The sequence below is a fragment of the Carcharodon carcharias genome, chromosome 7 (assembly GCF_017639515.1).
Source record: "Carcharodon carcharias isolate sCarCar2 chromosome 7, sCarCar2.pri, whole genome shotgun sequence".
NCBI lineage: Eukaryota > Metazoa > Chordata > Chondrichthyes > Lamniformes > Lamnidae > Carcharodon > Carcharodon carcharias.
In genome coordinates, this window is record NC_054473.1 from 46,597,243 (window position 1) to 46,622,024 (window position 24,782).

At 42.0% G+C, this 24,782-nt stretch overlaps 1 protein-coding gene across 1 annotated transcript in view; it reads left to right on the plus strand.

Annotated features, from left to right (window-relative positions):
• Positions 1–24,782, plus strand: part of synpr (synaptoporin) — a 563,003-nt gene that overhangs the window by 292,573 nt on the left and 245,648 nt on the right. The gene's annotated exons all lie outside the window — the stretch shown is intronic.

Here is a 24,782-nt window from a genome sequence, read left to right on the forward strand (position 1 = left end):
CCTCCAACCTCTGGCCTCCCACTCCGTTCTATCTAGCTCCTCAGTCCTGCTCATATCGGAAACAGCACTCAATGGAGGGGAGAACCCTGGTACAGAGCTGGGTGTGGTGGTGCTGAGGGGAGCTGGGGAGTTTGTGGGGGTGGGGGTCGTTTTGGGGAGGGCGCTGCAATTAAAAGCATGTCTAATGAAAAATAGAAAACCACTTACTTGTCATTGAGTTGAAGATATACCTCAAGGGGCGCGTCTTCAACTCTTGACATTAAAGGTTTTATTGCTTTGCCAACAATATGCTGCACTACTGGGCAGCTCCATTCAGTTCATCATTGAACCCACATTGGGGCCTACAGAGCACGTTGCCCCTGTAGCATATGGAAAAGGTAGGGATGTTGTTTTTCATTTGGTCAATGGCGAATGCCTCCGCTTTGCTGCTGACTGCAAGACCTGGGCCATTACTTCTCACAACTATAGAAAACAAACTTCAGCAATTTCAATATTGATGCTCTGAACAAAATTTGCTTTGCCACAAAATACCAAAATGATGTACTGGCAGCACTGATATAATTTGTTTCTTAGCTTAATGTCTCCTCTAAAACTTTGATTTTCCTACACCTTCAAAAAGTGTAATTTCTCTAATTAATCTTTTTCAAAAACTGAGTGTGCAGAAGTTACTGATATGGTTTATCAGACAGAATTCTACACCAAAAATTGTATTCAAACTTTTCCATTATTATACTACAAGCTGCATCCAAAGCTGCTTTTCCATTGCAAGACTTTGCAATTCCGTTTAAAGTGAAGTCCGCAGGCACTTTGTATCATAACCACTATTTTGACTACTAAGGCAGAAGTGAGTGTAGAGAGATTCAACAATTCTGCAACCTTAATATGAGTGTCTACAGATGGCTGTCTACACATATCTCCTGTAATTACATCAAAGGGGTGATTTTTCATTTTCCCACATTTGGCTTGTAATACAATTTCCCATTGTGGAGAGAATACATTCAAAAATTTGTGCCTCAGGTGTATCAATTACAGTTTCAGGTATACTGCAGGGTAGATTCTTCAGGATTCCTGACAATTATATTACAATTGGAAAATTATTGGTTGAGTCCTGCTGCATTCATATTGTACATTAGCATTATGCAGGCTCTTCAGTAACCAGCTAGTCACTGTTTGTCATCAGGCTTTGCTACATACGTTTAAGAGGAAGTGATTGCCATATCTAGATGTAATATTGATTAAATGGGCAAAGATTAAGAAGACATTATTCAGGTTATACAAAACTGAGAGAGAAATGATTGTGGTCAAAGCAAACAGTTTCTTTGAACTGAAAGGACAATATAAAATGAAAGTGCTTTCAAATAAGATTTGGAGAAATAATTTTCCTTGGCAAGAGTAGTGGTGATGTGGGATAGTTAGCTAGTAAACACAGTTTATGCTGCATTGATAAATACCTTTAAAAATATGAATCAATACCTAGCTGGTAATAACATTGAGAGTGATAAGGATAAGAATAGATAGAGATAATTAAATCTTAGGAGGACCAAGACAATTTTTAAATTGTTGGGCCTTTTGGAAAGTCAAGTCAGTGTAAGCAATTGGAAAAGATATTCAAAGTGTGGAAGGTTATATGGATATTCGAGAATATTGTTTGATTTACCATTGGCTGACAGGCAGAAACTTCAAAGCTATTCCTCGGGAATAGATTTGATAGGTTAACAAACTCTTCTTGTTGCATTCTTTATTTGTGTTTTAATATCATACCCATATACTTCCTGCTGTCCTATGTTGCTGCAATAGTGTTAGACTTGTTTGTAACAATTTTAGCAGCAACTTTCTGATTAGCTAAGCCCTTTAACTAATTTGTATTCATTATGGAATTGATCACAACTAATACTTACAATTGTACTGTAAGTAGTAATTTGTCACATTCAAAGTAACTCCATGGATTTAACATGGAATTATTGAATATCTGATCAATCAAAAGGAGCTCCTCTATTTGACTACCTTATGGAAAAGTTGTAAGTGTAATCAAATTGCTGAAATATTTATCACCCAAAAACTGAAGCAAAATGCAACAAATTTTCTTATGACTTTTTACAGCATTTATCATTTGAGCAACAGTAAAACCTGATAAAATGTCATCAGTGGTAATGTAAGTATTTGCTTGTAGCTCTGCAATACTCAAATGATCAGGCTGATAAAAATCAAAATGGTCTGGTTGGTAAAGGCCTTTTGTAACTCAGCTATTCATCCACAATATTCCAGGAACTTATCTGAGTTGGGTACCAATAGGAGCATTAAAATTGGTCTCAGAGTTCTTGAGTTAGGGAGGGAAAATTCAATCAAAGTTCCTGTTATCCAGTGGCCCTTGTTGGTACATGCATTATGAGTAGATGTTAATTGATGACAGCATGGGGCTTGGCTATGAGACCACTCATAACCGAAAGGTCTGTCTATCTCATTGTAGTGTAATGCAGTGTTGAATCTGTGGAACAACCCAACAACTTTGTTGGCTACTGGAAAGAACAGGGAAATCTGGAAAAAATATTATTTTGTACAGTCATAACCATCCTCCCAGATTCCAGAATACTTACACTCTGTAGATTCCCAATGGTTGCCCACCTGCCTGAGCTGTGAATGTCCCTCCATTCACCTGCATTTTCATTTTTATCAGGAGAATGCTTTAAAGTGTCAATGTTGTACATCCCCTCATTTATCCCAGCATGAAGGATTAATTATAATAAGAAACTGTTGCGTTATAGATTTTGCCAGATTACACAATATTTATGTGCCTCTCTTTACATTTCATCACAACGTAATTTAACTTTTACTCCACCAGTTATGTTGAGAGGATAGAGAAGCTGAGATTGTTCTCCTTAGAACAAAGAAGGTAAGGGGAGATTTAATAGAGGTGTTAAAAATTATGAAAGGTAATGATAAAGTAGATAGGGAGAAACTGTTTCCACTGTCAATGCCTGGAGGATACAGAATTAAGATCATTGGCAAATGAACCAGAGGAAAATTGAGTATATTTTTGTGCAATGATCTTGCCCGGAAGGATGGTGGTAACAGATTCAGTTGTAACTGACAAAGAGGGAATTAGATATGTAATTGTAAAGGGAAAAAAATTCAGGGCAATGGGCAAAGAGTAGGGGAGTAGGACTAATTGGGTAGCTCTTTTAAAGAGCCAGCATAGGCTTGATGGCCCAAATGGCATCCTTTTATGTCATTTGATTCCATGACTGTGATATTGGGTTGGGATATCGGGCATCCAATAAACATATTTCACTTGTGCTCCCATAGTACAATTAGGAGCCTGATTTTAAATTGACACTTGCTGCATGAGTTTTCTTGGGGTTAGGAAACCCAACATTGAAAAAAAAAGCAAGGGCCACCAGCTCCACAATTTAAGTGTTCTTTCCAGTGCTCCATGTGGGCCAGGAGTGCTACCCCCAGCCCCTTCAAGGAAATCTTAGGCCTCCCTCTCCCCCTCCCAATTATGTCCTCTTTTCCCACTCCTGACCATGGCATCTCTCCTTTCTCCCATCACAGCCTTTCCCACTTCTCACCATTGCCCCGGAATTGTCCCCAAGGGTTCCCGAAAGTGGCCCCTTAATGTCCACCAGCCAGATTGACCAGCTATAGGTCGAGAAACGGAGCCAAAAAGTGTTAATAATTCCTGCCCTTTATATTCTTTCCGTCACCCTTCCCACTCTCCTAAATATTGGACCTATGATTCTATGTCGTAAAGCTGCCTTTGTGAACTTGGACAAGGTTTCCTGTTAGCTGATATTTCTGATCAATTCAATATACAATAAATCCCTTGAACTATATCAATATGTATTTTGTTAAAAAAAAGTTTTAGCTTTTTGTAGGCTGAATATTCAGCTCAGTGAGCGGGAGTGGGGGCGGGGCCCGCTTGCCGAGGTGTAATATGACGAGTGGTGATGTCAGGTGTGCGTCCCGACGTGTCATTAAGACTTTCAGTTTGGCTGCACGCCCGCCGAAGTGTCAAAAGCCGATTAAGGCCGTTTAACTCTCAATTAAAATAATTACCAGAGCTGCCCGTTCAACCTTAAGCATGGCGGGCAGGTGAAGAGCCCAGGCGGCCTTCGCATTTTTCATGGAACTTCATCCACGGTCGGGATGAGGTTTCATGAATGATTTTAAATTTGCGCAAAAATTTTTATTGAAATTAATGCACACGTCCCAGCTCATGTGACAGTTTCACATGAGGGGACATGTCCGAATATTTTTTTAAAATCTTTTTTTCAGCTTTTCACACTCAAATTAATCTCCCTGAGGCAGCTCTGTGCCTCAGGGAGATTTCTGCGCTTTCACGCACTCCTGACTCAGGCAACCTCTCCCCCGCCTGCACAGGGAGTGCACAGCACTTCCGGGTGCGCATCATGCTGGGTGGGCCTTAATTGGCCCGCCCACAAAAAATGGTGGCCCACCTGCGCCCACTCCCGCACTGCCCGCCAGACAGGGAGAAAATTCTGCCCTGTGTATCTGCATGTCAATGTTTTCACGAGGTCTGTATAGAAAATCCATCTGGTTTCTGCCTACTTTAATGTTAGAAGAGTATCTGTGTACATACAGGGATAGTGTAAGATAGGGGCGATTAATTCTGCTGAACCCTCTAGAGGGTTATGTCCATCATTACTTCATATTAAATAATGAGTGATGCTTGGAGTTAACTATTCAGAAAAAATGTAAAAACTGACAAGTCAGAATATATCTTTACAACATTTTTTGATCCAGAAAAGCAATTTATTTATCATTCTCCAAATGTTAAATTGATGTGGCAACTAAAAGCTAAGGATCAAGTGCGATCGTTCTGAGGCAAAACATATGTGTTGCATACATTCCCATCTCTATCTTTTATAATTCTTAATTGTCAGGCCCAGTGAAGGTATGTCCTATTCATAACTATAAATGTAGACTGCATTCAGTATATAATTTTCTGGAACTAACTATCTTTTAAAAATGGACACTAAACAGGCTATTAAGATGCTTACCAAGGGTCAGGTGACTTTTGCAATTTTTGCGCGTATTAAAGATTAACTCATGTCTCAAAATACTTCTGGAAAGTTCTCAAATGCAAATGGGTTTCTTGGGTACCAGCTCCATGGAAGAGATCCAGCAAACTATGGCTGCTAGATGTGTCAGAGCCATGAGGATGGATTATCAAATAAGGTCTTCCATTGAACTAATCATGGTTGACGGGTTTTCAATCATTTCCCCATGGTGTATCAATCACCCTGGCTCCAACCCATTATGTGGACAATGGAAGGCACTGAAACCTGTGATCAATGTGACAAAAACTGGCTGCAGATAACAAATCCATTATCCCAAGCCAAGTGGATTATCCATCTCAGCCTCCTCCTGAGGCCCCCAACATCACAATTCCAGTCTTAAGCCAATTCAATTTATTACACGTAATATCAAGAAATGGCTGAAGGCAATGGATCCAGTAAAGGCCATTGCCTCTGACAATGTCCTGGCAATAGTACTGAAAACTTCTGCTCCAGAACTAGCCACACCCTGAGCCGAATTGTGTCAACTCAGCTATAACAGTGGCATCCACCCAAAAAGGTTGAAAGTTTCCCAGTCATATCCTATCCACAAAAAGCAGGACAAATCCAGTACAGCCAATTACTGCCTCATTAGTCTACTCTTGATCATCAGAAAATCGATGGAAGGTGTTGTAGACAGTGCTATCTAGAATGATACAATCCCCGTGGGAATCCATAAACCCTGAACTACTCCCAAATGAAGAAATTCAGTGAACAAGAATTTACTTATTGTAACTTTTACTTTAACACAAATCAGAATCAACATAAATTAACAAGCAAGTTATGGTTGGTACAACTTATAAATTACACTTGGAGTAGCAGGTACAACAAAGATTATCTCATGGTGTTAGTAGGCAGTCCACCCTGCCGTATAGCCTCAGTTTCAGCCACACAATCCTTCCAAACAAAAAGCCAGTCCTTTTCTTTCAAGGATTTAGCCAATTCTCTGCTGGTAACAGCCACTTCTTCTGTCCTCTTGGTCTTTCTGTTCTTCTATGTGTGCCAGATAGCCTCTGTATTTTAACTTCCTTCCTGTTGATACTACTTCTTGGTCAAGAATCACTAGGTCACATGGATCAGTATTTCTTATTATCCAAAAATTATAATTGATCCCTTTACAAATAATACAAACTCTTAAAAGTCCTTTTTAAATATTTTTAAAAACAGCTACAGATTCCCTAAACATTTTAAAGTAATTACAATTTTCCTTACTGTTGCTGCTTCTGGGTGAATGGCCGTCACAAGCGGCTCTTCCTCAGCAATAACTTGTTCACCAGTGCTCAGTTTGGATTCTGCCAGAGTTACTCGGCTCCTGATCTCATTACAGCCTTGGTCTAAAGATAGACAAAGTAGCTGAATTCAAGAGGGTAGTTGAGAGTGACTGCTCTTGACATCAAGGCAGCATTGGACTGAGTGTGGCATCAGGGAGCCCCATAAAAATTTAAGTCAATAGAAATCAGGGGAAAATTCTCCACTGTTTGCAATCATGCCAGGCACAAAGGAAGATGATTGTGGTTGTTGGAGGTAAATCAACTCAGCCCCAGGACCTCGCTGCAGGAATTCCTCAGGGTAGTGTCCTCAGCCCAATCATCTTCAGCTGCTTCATTAGTGACCTCCCTCTCATCATATGAGAAGTGTAGATGTACACTGATGATTGTGCAATGTTCAATACCAATTGCGACTCCACAGATATTGAATCAGTCCATGCCCCTATGCAGCAAGACCTGGACAACGTTCAAGCTTGGGCTGATAAGTGGCTAGTAACATTATCACCATACAAGTGCTAGGATCACCTCCTCTGGACATTCATCAGCATTACCATTTCAGAATCCCCTACATCAACACCCTATGGGTTACCGTTGACCAGAAACTTAAATGGACCAAACATGTAAAAGCTGTAGCTACAAAAGTAGGTCAGAGGCTGGAAATTTTGTGGCTAGTAACTCACCCTCGACTCCCCAAAGCCTGTCCATTATTTACAAGGCACAAGTCAGGAGAGTGATGGAAAATTCTCCACTTGCCTGGAAGAGTGCAGTACCAACAACACTCATGAAACTCAACACCATCCAGGACAAAGCAGCCCACTTGATCTGCAGCCCATCCAGCACCTGAAATATTCGCTCCCTCTACCACCAATGCATGGTGGCAGCATTGGTTACCATGCACAAGATGCACTGCAGCAACTCGTCAAGCCTCCTTCGATAGCACCTTCCAAACCCTGGTCCTCTCCCACCTCACCGGACAAGGGCAGCAGATGCATGGAACACCACATTTTGGTTCGAAATCCTGGAACTCCCTTCCTAACAGCACTGTGGGTGTACCTAAACCAGATGGACTGCAGCAGTTCAAGCAGGCAGCTCACCATTGTCTTCTCAAGGACAATTGGGGATGTACAATAAATGCTGGCCTAGCCAGTGGCACTCACACTGCATGAAAGAATAAAAGAATGGATCTACCCCTAGATAAAGCTACACTTGGGTGTTCCAAAACTCGTGCCACAGGAGCCTGAGACTCTCCAGCAGATGGTCACAGAAATCTGTGCCCTCGTGGTGGAAGACTTCATACCTCACACCACTGCTCACTATTCCTTATTTGTAGCTGTCAAGATCACTGTAGCCTTGAACATCTTTGCCACTGGCCTCTTCGATGGATCAGCAGTGGACCTTGATGGTGTACCACCAGTGTGCATCTCCGGTCACTGGTGCCCTTTTGTGAGAGTTGGACAGTTCATCCAATTACAGATAAGTGGAGACTCGTAGGCACAAAGGACAGCAGGTTTTGTCTCCAGCACTGGATTCCCCCAGGTACAGGTTGTCATCAGCTGCAGCCATGTGGTCACCCAGGCACCCAGTGACCAGCCAGTAAGATTCATGAACAGGAAGGGGGCACCACTTCCTCAACCTTCAGCTGTTCTGCAACTAAAACAATAGTTTATTTCATGTGTGCACTCGTTGCCATGACAACTGTATCGTCTGATAGTCCAGGATGTTGCAGCTCTACATTCCACTTTGCAAACCACATGGGATGGATTATAGAGGACAAGAGCTATCTCTTGAAGAGATGGCTGCTCATCCCTTTATGAGACTCTGAGACAGAGCTACAGAGGCACTACAACTGAAGCCATCACAAGGACCACCATCGAGCAGGTCATCGGGCTTCTGAAGAAACGGTTCTGGTGCCTAGGCCAGTCGGGTGAAGCCTTACAGTACAGTCCTGCAAGGGCCTTGTGCATTGTGGAAGTCTGCTGCGCTCTCCATAACATGGCCTTCCAGAGAAGTGAAAATCTTGAAGAGGGTGAGGCCCTGGAATGACACAGCTCATCAGGTGAAGGGGAGGAGCAGGAAGGGGAGGAAGAGGAGGAGGAAGGGGAAGAGGAAAAACACCAAGGTATTCCAGTTACAAAGTTGGGGACCGGTGCCGGCAAAGGGCTCAAGAGTTTCATCAGGATGCCAGCAACATGAGGGATTGTCTGATACAGGCAGGGTGCAGCTGACCCTTCTAACCCTGGAAAATAGAAGGGAACTCACTTTGAGCTGCCTGTAAGAATACTTCAAGATGCAGCACAGAATAAATCCAGTCTGACCGCCAATGAATGATGCACATTGCCAACCCTTTAAGGACCCTTGCTTCCCTTCACCACCTCTTCCCTCTTTTTTTGTATCATCATTAAAGAATGGAAACTCACACATCTGGCATCATGTGCTAATATTTACATTGTGTTGAAAAAGAGAAATGCACAGTTACAGGTGAGGCAAACTCCAGTGACCCCACAGTGCTCTGACTGGCACAGTGGCCTCTGCTCTTGGCCACTTCTAGTGGCGCTCCCTTTGTGGCCTCGGATCAGGTGGAGGTAGCCTACTTGAGAGTGTCTGTTCGTGGCTGAGATGCACATGGCGGTTATCCTCATCGTGGAGGTGTCCATGGGGGCATCACCACTGGCTGCTGCATCGGTGTCAATGCAGGGGCAGCCTCCATCACAGGCCTTCTTGCCACAGATGGTCTTTCAGTCAGCAGGGTCAAGAAGGGTGATTATTGCGGCACCCTCATCCTCCCCGGTGATTGCCTCAGCTGAAGTCTGGCACTTTGGATGGCTGCAGAGGATACCAGCTGGGGTGCAACTGGCATCCACTCTGCACCATCTCTGCACCATCAGCACCACCGGACTGGTCAAGGTTGCATAGTATGGCTTGTATTCTGTGCATGTCAGCATGCTGCGCCTACATCCAATCCGAGTGTTGCTGCATATGACTCTCCATGACACTGATCACTGTCTCACTGCAGGAGCTCATGTGTTCAAGGCTTTGAGCCATGGTGGTATTATGATATCAGATAAGCCCCCAATTTATGTTATGATCCTGAACCAAGCCCCTAAGTTTTTGTTAAATCTGGTTAGGGACCAATAACATTTTGTTTAAAGTAGACAAAGGGTGGAATCATCCCAGCTTTGCACAAAGTACGGCAACAGGAGGGAAAAAAGGCGTTTTACCCATTGGCCTCAATGGGGGTTTTTTGTGCTGTATCGTCCCATTCTCTTATTAAGTGTTTGTTGTTTAGAGGAACTCATTCAGATTTCCACAGCTGCAGAGTTAAATTTAAAATGAATATTTTTCTCCAGGCCAGACCAGAAGTTAATGACCTCAATGAATGTGTGAATTTTGAATCAGAGCATCAGTCATGTGAGAAATGTTGGTGTAAATTTGGATTCCAGGCCCAGACTTTTCACTATTATACAATGTGGCAAATGGCTCCTCAGTTGGGTCTTGCTGTTATACTTGCTTCCATTTCAAAATGTGCCTACCCTATCAATCTGAATTTCTTGATTTCATGAGATATGTGACGCACATTATCACTTAATCTCGGTGTGCTTTGAGCCATCCTCTACTCCAATTTCACAGTGCACATAGGATTAACAAACTTTCTTTCATTTCACTAGAGCACAAGCTAATTACAGCTGCGGAAGATCATTCAGCCTATCTTAGTTAATCTGTCCAAAATACCTTAAAGCCCATCCAATGGAACATCCAAATACTGTATCTGGGAGTCCATTTCATTTATTGATCCTTCATTGTGTGAAGAAGAAAATCTCAAAATAAGTCTTAAATTCCCTTTTCAGTAGTTTGAACCTGTGTTCAAATGCCTGACTCAAAATTTGGTTTGTAGAGTTTATTTGGGTTTGCCTTTCATATACTATCAGACATCTGCTTTTAAAGCTAAGAAGCCCATGTTACTCTTGTCTTTCCTTCTACTGTCTTACTTCGAATCAGCCTCATGGCTCTTTATTGTTCAGCCTCCAGCACATGAATATCTTCCTTGCGTCTTAATGATCAGAACTTAACACAGTACTCAACAGTCTGCTCTGACCAGAGTACTGTGGAGTTTGAGCGTGATTTCCTTTGATTTATATTATATTGTCCTCACTTTATAACTCAGCATTTTATTTATGTCAGTTATCAGGTTGTTAGCTGCTTGAGAGGAATCAAATTGTAATATTTCTGGGGCATTGTTATGAGTTGCTGCCTTTACGCAGCTCATCTACCAGTGACTTTTTAATCCAGCTGCTGAATTAATATATTATTTCTGGGATTCACAGTGAATTAGCTTGAGCAGGAATGATCACAACCCTTATAAGTCAATTTCAACTCCAGTATTTAAAGAGACATTTATGAAATTTCATGGATTCTGGAGTTGGGAGCAGAACAGAAATAAGTGACAGATTGGAGTTCACAAGCTCAAAGGCTGCACCTTGGTTTATTAATGCCTCCCTGGATGTAATGCTGGGGCTTTAAGGACACACAGTGAGATCCTGTTTCCCACTGACAGCTGTCAGAGCATGCTAATGAAAACAAGAGAAGTTCAACAGCGAGTGTGATACTCACTCCTGGTTTCATTGTTGAAAATAGTTTAATGACATAAGTGTGGCAGATAAGGTGAGTACAGTGGAACATCCAACTACATCCTGATGTGTAGATTACTCCAACCTCCTTACTCTCCCTTGTTAAACCTACTCCAGAACATCAATCCTCATACCAACTACAGGTGAACCCATCCTTCCCTGTCCATGCACAGACATATCCCCATATGCCCATCCACCAGTGATACTGACACTTGCCTTCATGCAATTTTATACAACTTTCTGTCATAGTCACTAGACTCACAGGGCTCATGCAGACCATGCACCAGCTCAGATACCCACACTCGAGTGGGACGGGAAAGGAAGCTAGTTGTGTTTTAAGCTGGTGACTCACATAATGCAAGTGAGCAAGACCAGTGGTGGAGACAGGAACATCAGTAAAGAGTCTGTGTTGGAGGCCACAGGACTCCAAGCTCTGCTCAGCTGGATGCAGATACAAATGCAGAAGCTGAACTTCAGAGGCAGTTGTAAAGAGGATACTTCTGGAACAGAGCAGAGAATGAGTGATGTGCTGGCAGGCTTTCCAGCCACACTGTGCATGCTTTCAGAGAGATTACAGGAATCCATCTCAAACATGAATGGCATGATGTTGCAGGCCTTTGCAGTGATGTCTTCGTTCATGGAAAGAATGGTCATTGTATGGAACATTAAATGAGGCAATCAAATGAGTGCTTGCTGGCCTCACCAATGGCTTGCACACCATGAATGTCACCGTAAATGGGATATATGAAACCCTAGCCTCATCAACTCATTGAGCTGAAGCAAAGTGTTCATTGCTATCAGGGAATTGAGGGTGGACCATTAGGTGAAAGAGGGAAAGGGGGAAAGTGGGGACTTGGGTCAAAGCATTTCCACTTCTCAACTGTTGCCTTCTCCCACCCCTCAGTCAGTACCCCACTTTCTGCCTCGTGTCCCAGTGGCTGAGTCTGCCTCTGCACATGAGCAGGTGGAGTAGTCTTTGGCGGGACCCTTATGGATTCCAAAACCAGCCAAGAGTGGCTCAGCAGTCAGAGCAGGGATCTGAGCAGCCTGCCTTTTTGTCTGCTGAGGTATTGGTGGAATGCTAGCATTCAAGTGCTAGGAAGAGGAAGAGTAAAGAGTAAAGGATATGTTCATGGATGTGTTACGTAATTTTAGAATGTAAGTTTCTGTTTAATTTTTTGAGCTATGTAAACAATATTTATTTCCATATGTTGCCATGTTGTCCATTTTTGGTTGCTGCCTGGCAAGTGACCTTTTCAGTTATGAAATTGGAAAATTGTCACAATTCTCCATTATTTAAGAAAGGTGACAGAGGGAAACCAGGGAATTATGGACCAGTTAGCCTTAAATCTGTTGTTGGGAAATTGCTGGAGCCTATAACTCTTCTTCTTAAGCAGTCCCTCAGGATTGAGGATGATTTGTTTCCACTCCAGTTCGGTGAGTTCTGAGATGGCTGATAAGTCCAATGTGCGATCTGCAGACTCTGCAGGGCAGGTGGTGTTTGAATGGTTGGGTAAATGGGTTGTTTGGACATTTGTGGGTCCCTTCCAATGCCTCGACTTCACCTCTGCACATTCCCGATGAAGTCTCTTGATGCGTTCGGTACTTTACCAGATGAGCCTTCACCATTTGGATGCTCACAAGCCATAAGTCCCATAAGTCGAAGGGGATGTGTGACCTCTTCAGAGATGATTTGAGGACATCCCTAAAGTGTTTCCATGTCCTCCTGGGAGTCTCCTGCCATGATCAAGTTCTGAGTGGAGCAGTTGCTTCGGGAGTCTGGCGTCAGGCATATGACCTGTGCCCGACCCAGCGGAGCTGGTTTTGCTTGATGCACCTATTGATGTTGGACAAGTTGGCTTAAGAGAGGATGCTGCTGCCTTTCTTGCCACCAGATTTGGAGGATGTTGTGAACACAATGCTGGTGATATTTCTCCAGTACTTTGAGCTGCCTGCTGTAGTTTTCCAAGTTTTTGAACCATATAGGAGAGCTGGAATCACTGCTTCCCAGCAAATTATGACCTTAGTCTTGGATTTGAGATCCTGGTCCTCAAATACTCTTTTCCTCAGTCAGCTGAGGGCTGAGCTGGCACACTGAAGGCAATGATGAATTTCATCGTCTACATCTGCCTTTGTCAGGAGGAGGCTCCAAAGATATGGAAAATGGTCCACATTTTCCAGGATTTCGTTGTTGATCATAATCAATGGGAGGAAGTGTTGTACAATGGGAACTTTTTGGAAGAGGACCTTAATTTTCTGAGCGTTTAATGAAAGGCTCATCTTCTCATATGCTTTGGAGACGGAGTTGACAATGACCTGGAACTCAGTTTCTGAGTGAGCACGCAGGTAAGTGTAATCTGCATACTGAAGCTCAATGACTAAGATTGGAATGGTTTTGGTTTTGGATTGAAGGCAGTGTAGGTTGAACAATAACGAAAACAAAAATTGCTGGAAAAACTCAGCAGCTCTGACAGCATCTGTGGAGAGAGAGACAGAGATAATGTTTCAAGTCCATGTGACTCTTCTTCAGGTTGCAAGATAATTGGAACCCAGGCATTGCTGTGAGACAGTAGCACTTTCTGTGAATGATCATATGCAGATCCATATGTAACCTGTAGCCAGGAGCGGACTGAAGCCTGTGATTAAGGATAGAATAACCTTTATAGGATAACTGAACACCTTGAAAATGTTCAGCTGATCAGAGAGAGCCAGCATGGATTTATAAATGTGAAGTCAGGCTTGACAAAGCTGATTGAATTTTTTGAAGAGGTGACTAAAGTAGTGGCGAGGGGACCACCTATAGATGTTATTTGAATGGGCTTCCAGAAAGCATTTGATAAAGTCCCTCACAGGAAATTGTTAGTAAAAGTTGAAGCCACAGAATTGAAGGCAAGTTATCGACCTGGCTAGGAAATTGACTGAACAGAAGGATAGAGTGTAGGGATAGTGGACAGGTATCTAACAGGCAGGATGTGACTTGTGGTGCCCTTCATGGATTGTGCTGGGATTTTAACTATTCACTACATTCATTAGTGACATAGATGATGGGATAATGGGATAAGAGGCCACACATAGATATACGGTATTAAAAAGTGTAGATGGAAGTGTAAAATTACAAAGAAATGTTGATAGATTAATAAAGTGAATGACTAGAACTGTGGCAGACAGATTTCAATGTAGACAAATGTGAGGTCAACCCCCTAGGACTCAAAAAGGATAGGACAGGGTATTTCAAAATGTTGAAATTCATGCAACAGCAGGGGTCCAGGCATATAGATCATTAAAATATCATGAACAGATACAGAAAATAATCAAATAAGTAAATGGAATGCTGGAACTTATAACCAGAGAACTAGGATACAGGGGGATAGAAGTTATGCTATAGATATACAAAGCCCTGGTTAGAACACAACTCGGGTACTGAGCAGTTCTGGGCACCATACCTTAGGAAGGATATTTTGGCCTTGGATGGAGTGCAACATATAATAGAATAATATCTGGACTCCAAGAATTAAGCTAAGAGGAGAGACTGTGTTCCCTGAAATTTAAAAGGTTAAAGAGCAATTTAATCAAAGTTTTCAACATATTAAGGGGTAGATTGGGAGGAACTATTTTCATTAGTCAGGAGTCTAGAACTTGGGGGCATGGTCTAAAAATTAGAGCCAGACCTTTCAGGAGTGAAGTTAGAAAATACTTCTTCAGCATTGCTGAAAAAAAAGACATGCTTTCAAAGCTTTTCATGTTGCATTCATCAAGACAGTTATGCAAGATAAACCAACAGTAAAGGGAGCAACAATTTATACTGCATGAGAAGAGAGTGCTGATTGGTTGGCAAGTGAACTTGTATTGGTAGAGGCATCACCATGGAGAATGCAACAGAGAACTGTTAACTGCAAAGCTTTTGTTTCAAATTCAAACCAGGCAGGTCAACTATTCTTCATGCAAAGGGTAGTAGAAGAGTGGAACTCTCACAAATGGCAATTGCTAACTTTGGAACTGAAATTGATAGATTTTTGTTGGTCAAAGGTATGAAGGAATATGGAGCAGCGGTGAGTATATGGAGTTAGATCACAGATCATGGCATGACCTCATTGAATGGTGGAAAAGACCTCAATGGCTAAATTGTCTATTTCTATTTCTGTGTTCCTGTGAGATGAATGGTAAGGCAAGGATTGATTCTGAGTGATGAGCAGCTGCGCATGTGATGCTTGGTTATTTCCAGGATTGCTTTGTATTGGGGAACGGTGGGCTGGGAAGGGGGATGGTGAAACCTATGTAAATCTCACAATAATGAGGACATCCTGGGTTTCAGTTTATGTTGCTGCAGGCAGCTTGGCTGCATTACATTCTTCCTCTTTCTCTTCCTCCTCCTCAGAATCACCTGAAGAGCTCTGTGCTCTGTGCAGGTCCAAATCATGAGGCTATGCAATGTTGTGAACAGTATAGCACACCACCACTTTTTAGAGACCCCAGCTAAAGGACCTCCAAAAGTGTCTCTTCAGCATGCTAACAGCTTGCTTATTGGCACATCTGGTTGTCATATGGCTTTCATTGTGTCACTCCTGGGCCTCAATTGCTGGGATCCTCATGGATGTCAATTGCCACATTCTGAGTGTGTATCCCTTGACTCCAAGCAGCCAGCCGGCAAGTCCAATTTGAGGTGTGAAGAGATCAGGGAGGGTGGATTACCACAGGACAAAAGCATCATAGCAGCTATCCGAGAATCTTGAGCACAACTGCTTAAAGGTCTTTTTGTGATAGAGTGATTGATAGAGTGGAAGTCCTTGTGGTTGATAAACACTTTTGGATGATCTGAGGGTGCTTTAATTGCTACGGGGATATAGTCAAAGATGCCCTGCAACTAAGGGAAGCCAGCTGGAGTCACTAACCCGGTGCCTGTATCACTCTGATTGGTATCATCAGTGGTAAAACTGATATAATTGGCAGCCCTGGCAAACAAGCCATCAGTTACTCTTTTTATGCATTTGTGAACTGCAAATGTCTCTGGCAGAGCCTGAAAGGAGTCAGAGAAAAGAAACTGAGGATGGTGGTGACTTTCACAACTGGTAAAGTGTGGTCACAAGATTTGGCAACAGCTGTAGTTTCAGCAGGCTGTAAATGTCTGCCACCACCTGATGGGAGGTTCTGAACCACTTCGACACTAGTGTTCTAACGCATTAAGGAAACCATGCTGTGGGTATGGCCTCCTGTGAGCTGTCTCTCTCTGTTCATCCCCTCTCTCCTATGGAGTGGCAGGCCTGTGAGGAGCAGGCTGTTCTTGTTCCTGCTGTTGCCGTCCCTGCTGTTGGTTCTGGTCCTAGTGTGCTGATGGTTATCATGGTCCTTATCTGAGGTCCAGAGTAAAACAGCATAAGTGGCTGATCTAATAGATCCAGCCTCCAAAGTGGAACAGAAGAGCACACATGCTGTGAACAAAACCTTTCTCCAATCAGGCAAGAAATCAACTGTGAGTTTCCGATACTGTTGGCATTTTCCCTATCATGTCTTCAGCCCTCTCAGTAGCCATTACAAAATTTTCTCACCTTGTTACCACAGGTGAGTTCCAGGAAGCCTGTGAAACCCCATAGACCTACAATAACATTCTCTCTAACTCAGCAATTAAGATATTGAAACTGATAACACACCTCATTTTCAATGGGGTTGTTTGCTTGCAACCTAATGTGCTGCAGTTAAATACAAAAGTTGACAGACTGGAGTCAGCTTCCCAACATGCTATTAATTTACGTGAGTTTAACCCCTTGCTCACACTAAATTCTATGCACTCCTACAAGTTAACAGTCATTCCTATGTTTTCTGTGAATCCCTAAAGGTTCATTAATATAAAAAAGACATTTTGTCTACTTTTCATAAAGTAGGAAAGATTTTGACCCTTGGTATTTAACCAAAGAAAATCACTCTGAAACACGCAAGAATTGAAATTATGTTGACCAGAAAGTGATATAGTTTACATTCCTAAACTAAAATCATTGTCTATTACCTGTTAATGCAGCACACAATGCACAGGTAACTTTGGTTGAAATGCACAATGACTCATTATTAAATAACTAGTATGATTATAAGTTGATTATAATATGTGAACACATGTTAAAACAAGTGAACAGGGAACTCAAGAGAGTGCATATCTCCACCGCGCTGTATTAACTCAACGTTATTATAATTACCAAGCTCTTAAGACTTTTCCCTGACTAGGTTGATGCTCTGTAGCTACAAAGCTGAAAATGAAATATTTTTTATTAAGAACTTCCATCTCACTGAGGAGATTTCAGGTCAACCCACATCCAACAACCTGCTCAGAAAACTCTGCTCACAGTTTGACAGCTGTGACAAATTCCATATCAGCAGCTGAGACAATCCACGACATTCTAAAACAACAGCATTGTAAGTCAAACAACCCACAACATTCTTTGAAAAAAGTCAATTTGTCCTATCACCCAATGGTATAAAAAATTCTAGGATCCAGATCTGCACCTTTGCCAAAAACTAATTAGTTCTTCCTTGGATAATACTCTATCTGTGTACCAAGTTTTGTTAAAATCTGTCCATTAGTTTTTGAGATATATTTACAAACAAACAGACAAACAGGGGTGTTATCATTATCTCCACCCACTTTCAGAGAAACTGTTTAGCTGTGACCTAACCTAGGTATTAAAGATATTAAAATAGAGCACTAGGTATTAAAGATATTAAAATAGAGCACTGTATTCATACCATAGATTTCAATTGAATTTTTTTTTTGTTATTCATTCATGGGATGTGGGCTTTGCTGGCTGGGCCAGCATTTAGTCTATCCCTAATTGCCCTTGGGAAGGTGGTGGTGAGCTGCCTTCTTGAACCGTTGCAGTCCATGTGGTGTAGGCATACCCAAAATGCTGTTCAGAAGGGATTTTGAGGATTTTGAAATAATCATCTCCATGTCATTACTGTACTTTGTAAACACAGGAATTGCTTATTATAATAGCCTTTCTCCTTACTTAAGCCTGTAAAGGATAACCTATGTATTATACTGGAGATCTAGAATAAAACTTTCAAGTAAAATCATTCAATCATATTTTTCACAGAATAATGAATCTTGACATCTCTTTATTCATGTCTTTCTTGACTATTAAATTAGGAGAGTAATTGCTGTTTAACACCGCTTCATATATAGGAATGGCCTGTAACTGTGTTATTAATTAAATCCGACTGTGCTCATTTGGTACTACAGCATTTAGAACACTATGGGCTGAATTGTACATGCCCCGGCAGGCATGATTCCTGTGGAGGGGTGGGGGCTTCAAGAAAAATAGGGCAGGCATCCACCCCACCACCTTCCTGCACACCCCTGAGCTCATCTCCATAAATTTGGGGGGTGGTGGACAGGCGTGCACCGAAATCAACAGCCTGCCTGCCTTAAAAAATAAAAACAAAAAACTGCGGATGCTGGAAATCCAAAACAAAAAAAAACAGAATTACCTGGAAAAACTCAGCAGGTCTGGCAGCATCGGCGGAGAAGAAAAGAGTTGACATTTCGAGTCCTCATGACCCTTCAACAGAACTGTTGAAGGGTCTTGAGGACTGGAAACGTCAACTCTTTTCTTCTCCGCCGATGCTGCCAGACCTGCTGAGTTTTTCCAGGTAATTCTGTTTTTTTTTTAGCCTGCCTGCCTTGTTTAAGTAAATAATCAAGGATCTATTAGGCTTATTATCAAGCCAACTGACCCTCATAATACGCTGTCCATGCCATAAAGTGTTTGGTGTGTGCAGCCGGGTGGGAACAGGAAGCCCAATTTTTTCACTGAAGTGCTTAAAGGGTGAGAAGGTTTGTTCTTCGGAGGCTGCCCTTTGCTGATCGTGGGGCCTGAGGTCCCCTTAGGTTGAAACCCCCCTTCCTTCCTACCTGCTCCCTCCCTTAAACCCATCCTGTTCCCGTCGTTTCACCCGCCCCCCCCCCCCACCCACAACCACCACCACCACCCTTCCTAACTTATCCAAACTCTCCCAGCTCAAGACCCCAGACTTACTTACTCTGGGGATCAATGGATCTTGGTCTTCTTCTTCTGCAGTCCTGGCAGTGGTCACTGATGTCTTCCTGGCAGCTTCAGAGGGCGAAACTTCTTCTCAAATGAGGGGCAGAAATCGCACTTAGCCCTCATTAATTGCCCTGCAGCGCTTTATGGCTGTGGAGTGGGTAGCATGGAGCATGTTGGCTCCATTCTGACATTGTTTCGGTTGTTGGGGGGGAGGGGGTGTGGGGGGGTGGTGTGACACATTTTGATTTTATGCGATAGTGTAAAGTGAGTGATAACAAATCAGCAGCCTGTTTGTAGTCAATGGAAATAAACATTGGGAGAAATAGGTGTTTTGCTGTTGTGTATTTTCCACATCATGCAATCTCAAAATGATCAACTATACTTGACATACTGGGTTCAACTTTAACTCACCCCTGTGAGCGATTACATGAAACAGAATACCTTCAGTGTGATCTGCCACTCCTCTCCTCTTTCAACTAAGTTTAAACTGGTACTCTCTTATCTCTTCCCTAGTTCCTGCAGGCATTCTCCTCCCCTAGTTAATCCCACCAGCCTTCTTCTTTCCTCACCCCAAAGCATTGCATCCCTCCCAGCTTCTATCTCCTGCCACCCCAATACCTCTCTCTCCACTAATTCTCTCTTCCTCTCTCCTTCATTACCATCAATTTATTCCCCCTTCCCTCTCTTTACCATCCTATTGTTATGTGAATCCTACAGTGAAGTGATTTCAGCTTTTATATCTGTAGATAAGAAATTCTCAATTTTTGATTTTGCTTATCACAGGTTCCACAGTTAGTTACTAATTTATTAGAGTTGACACTGATTGATAGGAAAATTATAATATATTTTTAAATACTGTTGTCGCTCAGTAGGGAACTGGAATAATGTGGGTTTCAAAAAAACATCAATTTTCCAATTTAATTTGATAAAGTGTAATTTTTTCCCCCTGGATAAATTAAATCTTTTAACCTGGTTGTCATTTTGATGGTATAATTTCCTGTGTATTATGCAGAAGAGCTGCACTACAGATTGAAAGAGAAATCATAATTGTTGGCGATTAGAAATGAAAACATAAAATGCTGGAAATTCAGCAGATCGGTTACCATCCTACAGTGAAAAATCAGAACTACTACCAATGAAGCATCGTGCCAACTACACAAATCTATCTTTCTCTTGCAGCTGTTGATTGGCTTACATATTTTCTGTACATTTTTCAATTTTCCTCTACTGTTGTATTCTATATAGCCCAAGTGTTGTAACAAGATGGCCATTAATTGAGCTGTCACTTCTGACTGGCCCCTGTGGAATAGTCACCTCACTGCACCTCAGGAAAATACAGCATACAACTGCTGATTCCTTTGTATTCCCTGTTACAAAATTATAGCTGGCGAGTTAAGACTTTTTAAAAAATATTCCTCTTAAATGTTTCATTTTCTAGACTATTGACCTTTGATATTGTTATAAATATTTAAAAGTTTATTTGGTATTTGATATACTTACTAAAATCTATTGGATCATTAATTCATTTATGCTTTATGATACATGGAATAATTTTTCTTAGGAGACTGCTGGATTAAAAAAATGAGACTTTGTAAACCAATTTTTTCTTTTGTCTCCTCAAAGTTATTTTTTCACTTACTAATCCCCATTTCTTGGAAGCTCCAAACAGTCTAGCTTAATTCTAAAAACAATTGTATGCACCTTTTGTATAGATACTAAACTAATAATAAGAACTACTTGTATTTGTGTCATGCCTTTATTATTGAAAATCATCTCAAGGTGCTTTGCAGAAAGGAAAAACAAATGCCAAGTCAAAGAGACAGAGATTAGGAATTGTGATCAAAAGCTTAGTCACAAAGATGGGTTTAAAGAAGGGTCTTAAAAAGAGGAGAGAGATGTGAAGGGGCAGTGACAAGAAGATAATTCCAGAACATGGGTCTGAAAGCATGGGATGCTAATGTTGGGTGAAAGGAGAGTGGAACGTAAAAAAGACCAGAATCAGAGGAGTGTAGAGATTTGGTGAAGGGGATGGGCAATGGAGGTGTTGCAGGGCTGGATAAGATTGCATGGATAAAATCATTGATGAGTCTGCAAATTTCAGGTAGTGATCACCTGTGCCCTATCTACCACAGAAGTAAACATTTTTGCACAACCATGCAAGAAGCACAGTAACTCAAGAGGAACAAGTGTGTGCAAACTGCATGGGAAATTATGGGTTGCTGCATGAACGCATGGTATAGAGGGAACAAGCTCATAGGCATTCCAAGTTGCAATAGATGGCATCAGCAGCGACAATTAATTGGGAGTGCATTGCTGCATTGAGCAGATGATGGTCGCCCTTGCTAAGCACAAAAAATTCATCTGATTTCCCATGGACACAGCAAAGCGAAAAAGAAAACGTTCTGGGGTTCACCAGAATAGTAGGCTTTCCACAAATTAAGGGTGTTATGGAATGCACCCACATGTATGGACAATATCAAGAACTAAAGTATACATCAACAGGAAGGGCTTTCAGCGTGCAGCTGGTATGTGATGGCAGTAGTCGCATCATGCCTGATTTCCTGGCAATTCTTAATACATATTTATCCAGCACCAGGCATTCTACTCTCTGTTCTGCTCAGGCCATTGGATGTCAGGCCTGCTGCTTGAGGACAAACGGTATCCCCTGGGCATAAAGTTTATGACGACTCTTAGGAACATGTGTACAGATGGTGAAGAGCACTGCAACAGACTCATGCCTTTACCAGAGCTCTGATTGAGCAAACAATTGACATTCACAAACAGAAGTTCCGCTGCCTGAATAGGTCTGAAGGCATCTTGTAATATAGGCCTGAGAGAGTTTCTAGATTGATGGTGGTGTGCTGCATGCTTCATACCTTTTTCTTGGGAAGGAGGAAACCCTCGTAGCCATGTGGAGATGAAAAAGTGAAAGTGCAGAAGTGAAAAAATCAACAGAAAGCCATGGAGGAAGAGGAAGGTCCACCTATCATCCTGGCTGTCAGATCTTTAACAGCAGGAAGAGTTGGTGCCTCTAAGAGTAAGGTTTTGTGACAGTGCATCTGTCTGGGTCCTTAACTTCTGATGAACCTGGAAAGAGCACAGGGGGCAAAGAGTTAGCTGTTGTAGCAAGGGTTATCAGAAATGTTTCATACATTGATCTGTTCAGCCATCTCTGCCCACTGGTTCCAGGCAACTGGCCTTGAAATCCTTCTGTTGCCCATCGCCTCCTTCTTCCTGATCACCTCTACCACCAAATCCTCCAGCGTAGCATCCAAGAATCAGGAGATCAGGAGGATCTCCCTGCACTTGTTGTTCCTGCCATTTACAGTATGCAGCACTGATTGAGTTAAGTAAAGTCTAATTATACCTCCTTTATGAGGTGTAGGCTGTCTTTAAATGGTGTCAGTGGCAACCTGATTGTCCAGTCGCCCCCCCCACATTTGATGAGCTGCTGATAAACATCGTGAGTAGTGCTGGCAACATATCAGTCTAAATCAAATGAGGAACTCACACCGATTTGGCTGGTATCTATTCCTAGTGTCTTCAGGAATGCATTTCTAGTACTAGTTGATTTTTTCCCCTGGGGTTGCATCTAGAATTTCCCATGTCATAAGTTTATAATTTTTGAGGTCAGAATTTCTGAGTATTTGAAGCAAAGCTAAAAGTTTCCCATTGGGACTGAGGGAAAATAGCCACTCTCATGGGTACCCCTAGAAACGAGTGATGGAAATGATTGATATATGCCTGGTGAGTGGCATTGGCCAAGCTTCAACTGACATTCAGATTTTCAGTTAGACCACTGGATGAAAAACCTCTAACTGAACATTCCATTTCAAGGCAAAAATGCAATCAGGGCTGTTCTGCCCACAAAGCCGAGACTCTGTTGCAGAAGAAGCATTGATAGCAAGCACAGAGAAGTCCCTGAATTAGACAGCCGTCCTGTAATCCTCACCACTCCCTTTGTGGGTCAACATCCATTTCTCATACATCTGTCTATGAAGTGCCTTGGTGAAATCCTTTATATTAAAGATGAAAGTTGCTATTAATGTTGTTGGAAGGCATCAAGGCGGGGCAATGAATGAATAAGGATATAGCGGGCCTGAATCTTCCGGTCCATGTGCGGGGACGGGCCCCACTCGCCGACACATAAAATGATGCACGGTGACGTCGGGTGTGTGTCCTGACGTCACCAAAGTCAGCTGCGTACCCGCTGAACTGTCAAAGGCCTGTTAAGGCCATTTAAATAGCAATTAAAACACTTAACAGGGCTGTCAATCCAACCTCAAGGTTGGCGGGCAGACGAAGAGCCCAGGCGGCCTTCGCGTTTTTCATGGAACCTCATCCACGGGTGGGATGAGGTTTCATGAAGGTTTTCAAATTTTAATAAAAATGTTTAACAAAATTCAAAGACATGTCCCAGCTCGTGTGACACTGTCACATGAGGGGACATGTCCAACTAATTTTTTGAAATCTTTTATTCAGTTTTTGATAACGAAATTAAACTCCCCGAGGCAGCTCTGTGCCTCAAGGAGATCTCTGCACTCATTCGTGCACATGCCCCGACTCCCTCCTCCCCCCGCCCGCACAGGGAGTGCTCAATGCTTCTGGACGCACATCACACTGGGTGGCTTAATTGGCCTGCCCACGTAAAATGGTGATGCACACTGATTGCGGGCAGCAATCGGCTATGTGCCCGCCCGCGCCCACTCAGCTCCCCTGACAGGGAGAAAATTCTCCCCTTGGAAGCAATTTGAAAAAAAATCATGAGACAACAAAAGCAGTAGGGGATGAAAAGCAACTAATTAACAGGAGTAACGTAAGAAGCATGAAGCTAGTTTTACTACAAAAGTTTTACAACAAAAAATGAGGTTACATAAGGAAATATTTTATAAGGAATTATAAAATAAGATTGATCAATTCTTCCATTGGTAAGATAATTAGAACATTTTGATTTAATGGTCAAAACCTTACTGAAGATGGATTCCCAATTATGTTTAGATCAATGGCAACAAATTTGTCATCCATTCATAGTTAATGGGTAGAAAATGTAGCCCAAAGTACCTAAACATGAGCTATTCGATAGCATAGGAAAGGATGTTATTATGGCAAATTATGTTGTCAAAGATGACAGGTATAATCACTTTGTAATACATTTATGGAAGACATTTCTGAGATTTCTGAGCTTCTTTTCCTTCTTGCAAACTCTTAGAATAAGTCTTTGAAAGATCTTGCTCAGAGCTTTCTTTGCCATTTCTAGAGTTCTGTTGACCCTAAAAATCATTGAACTGAAATTTTGTCCATTACAATATAAGCATAACCCCTACTCTGTTGGCCGTATCTGTAATATGAGCAAAGCCTAATGTTTTCTCATCCTGCCTCAATCTGTCCGAGGAAAGGAATGTAGTAATTAGTCCTAGGATAGAGCTTCATTGATCTGCCAAATTTAAAAAGACTAACACAACATTCTTACTTCTCAAGATGGATAGAATGCAAAGGGGTGGAAATTATGCTTCAGCAAGGTAGAGTTTTCACCTTGGGCACAATTGGTGATGCCGACTTATATTGTGCCCAGAATTGTGCCAATTTGAAATGTGCTTTTCTCACTAGGTTTTTGCTCAAACTCATTTGCACAGAAGCTTAGCAAAATCTGCCATGCACCAGTGCAACATGTCAATACTTAAAAATGTAATTTTTAGCAATAAAATTGCTTTAAAAATATCCATTGATATATTTAGAGTTAATTTATTACAGTTTGCTTATTCCAGCTGAAAATAGGCTTGT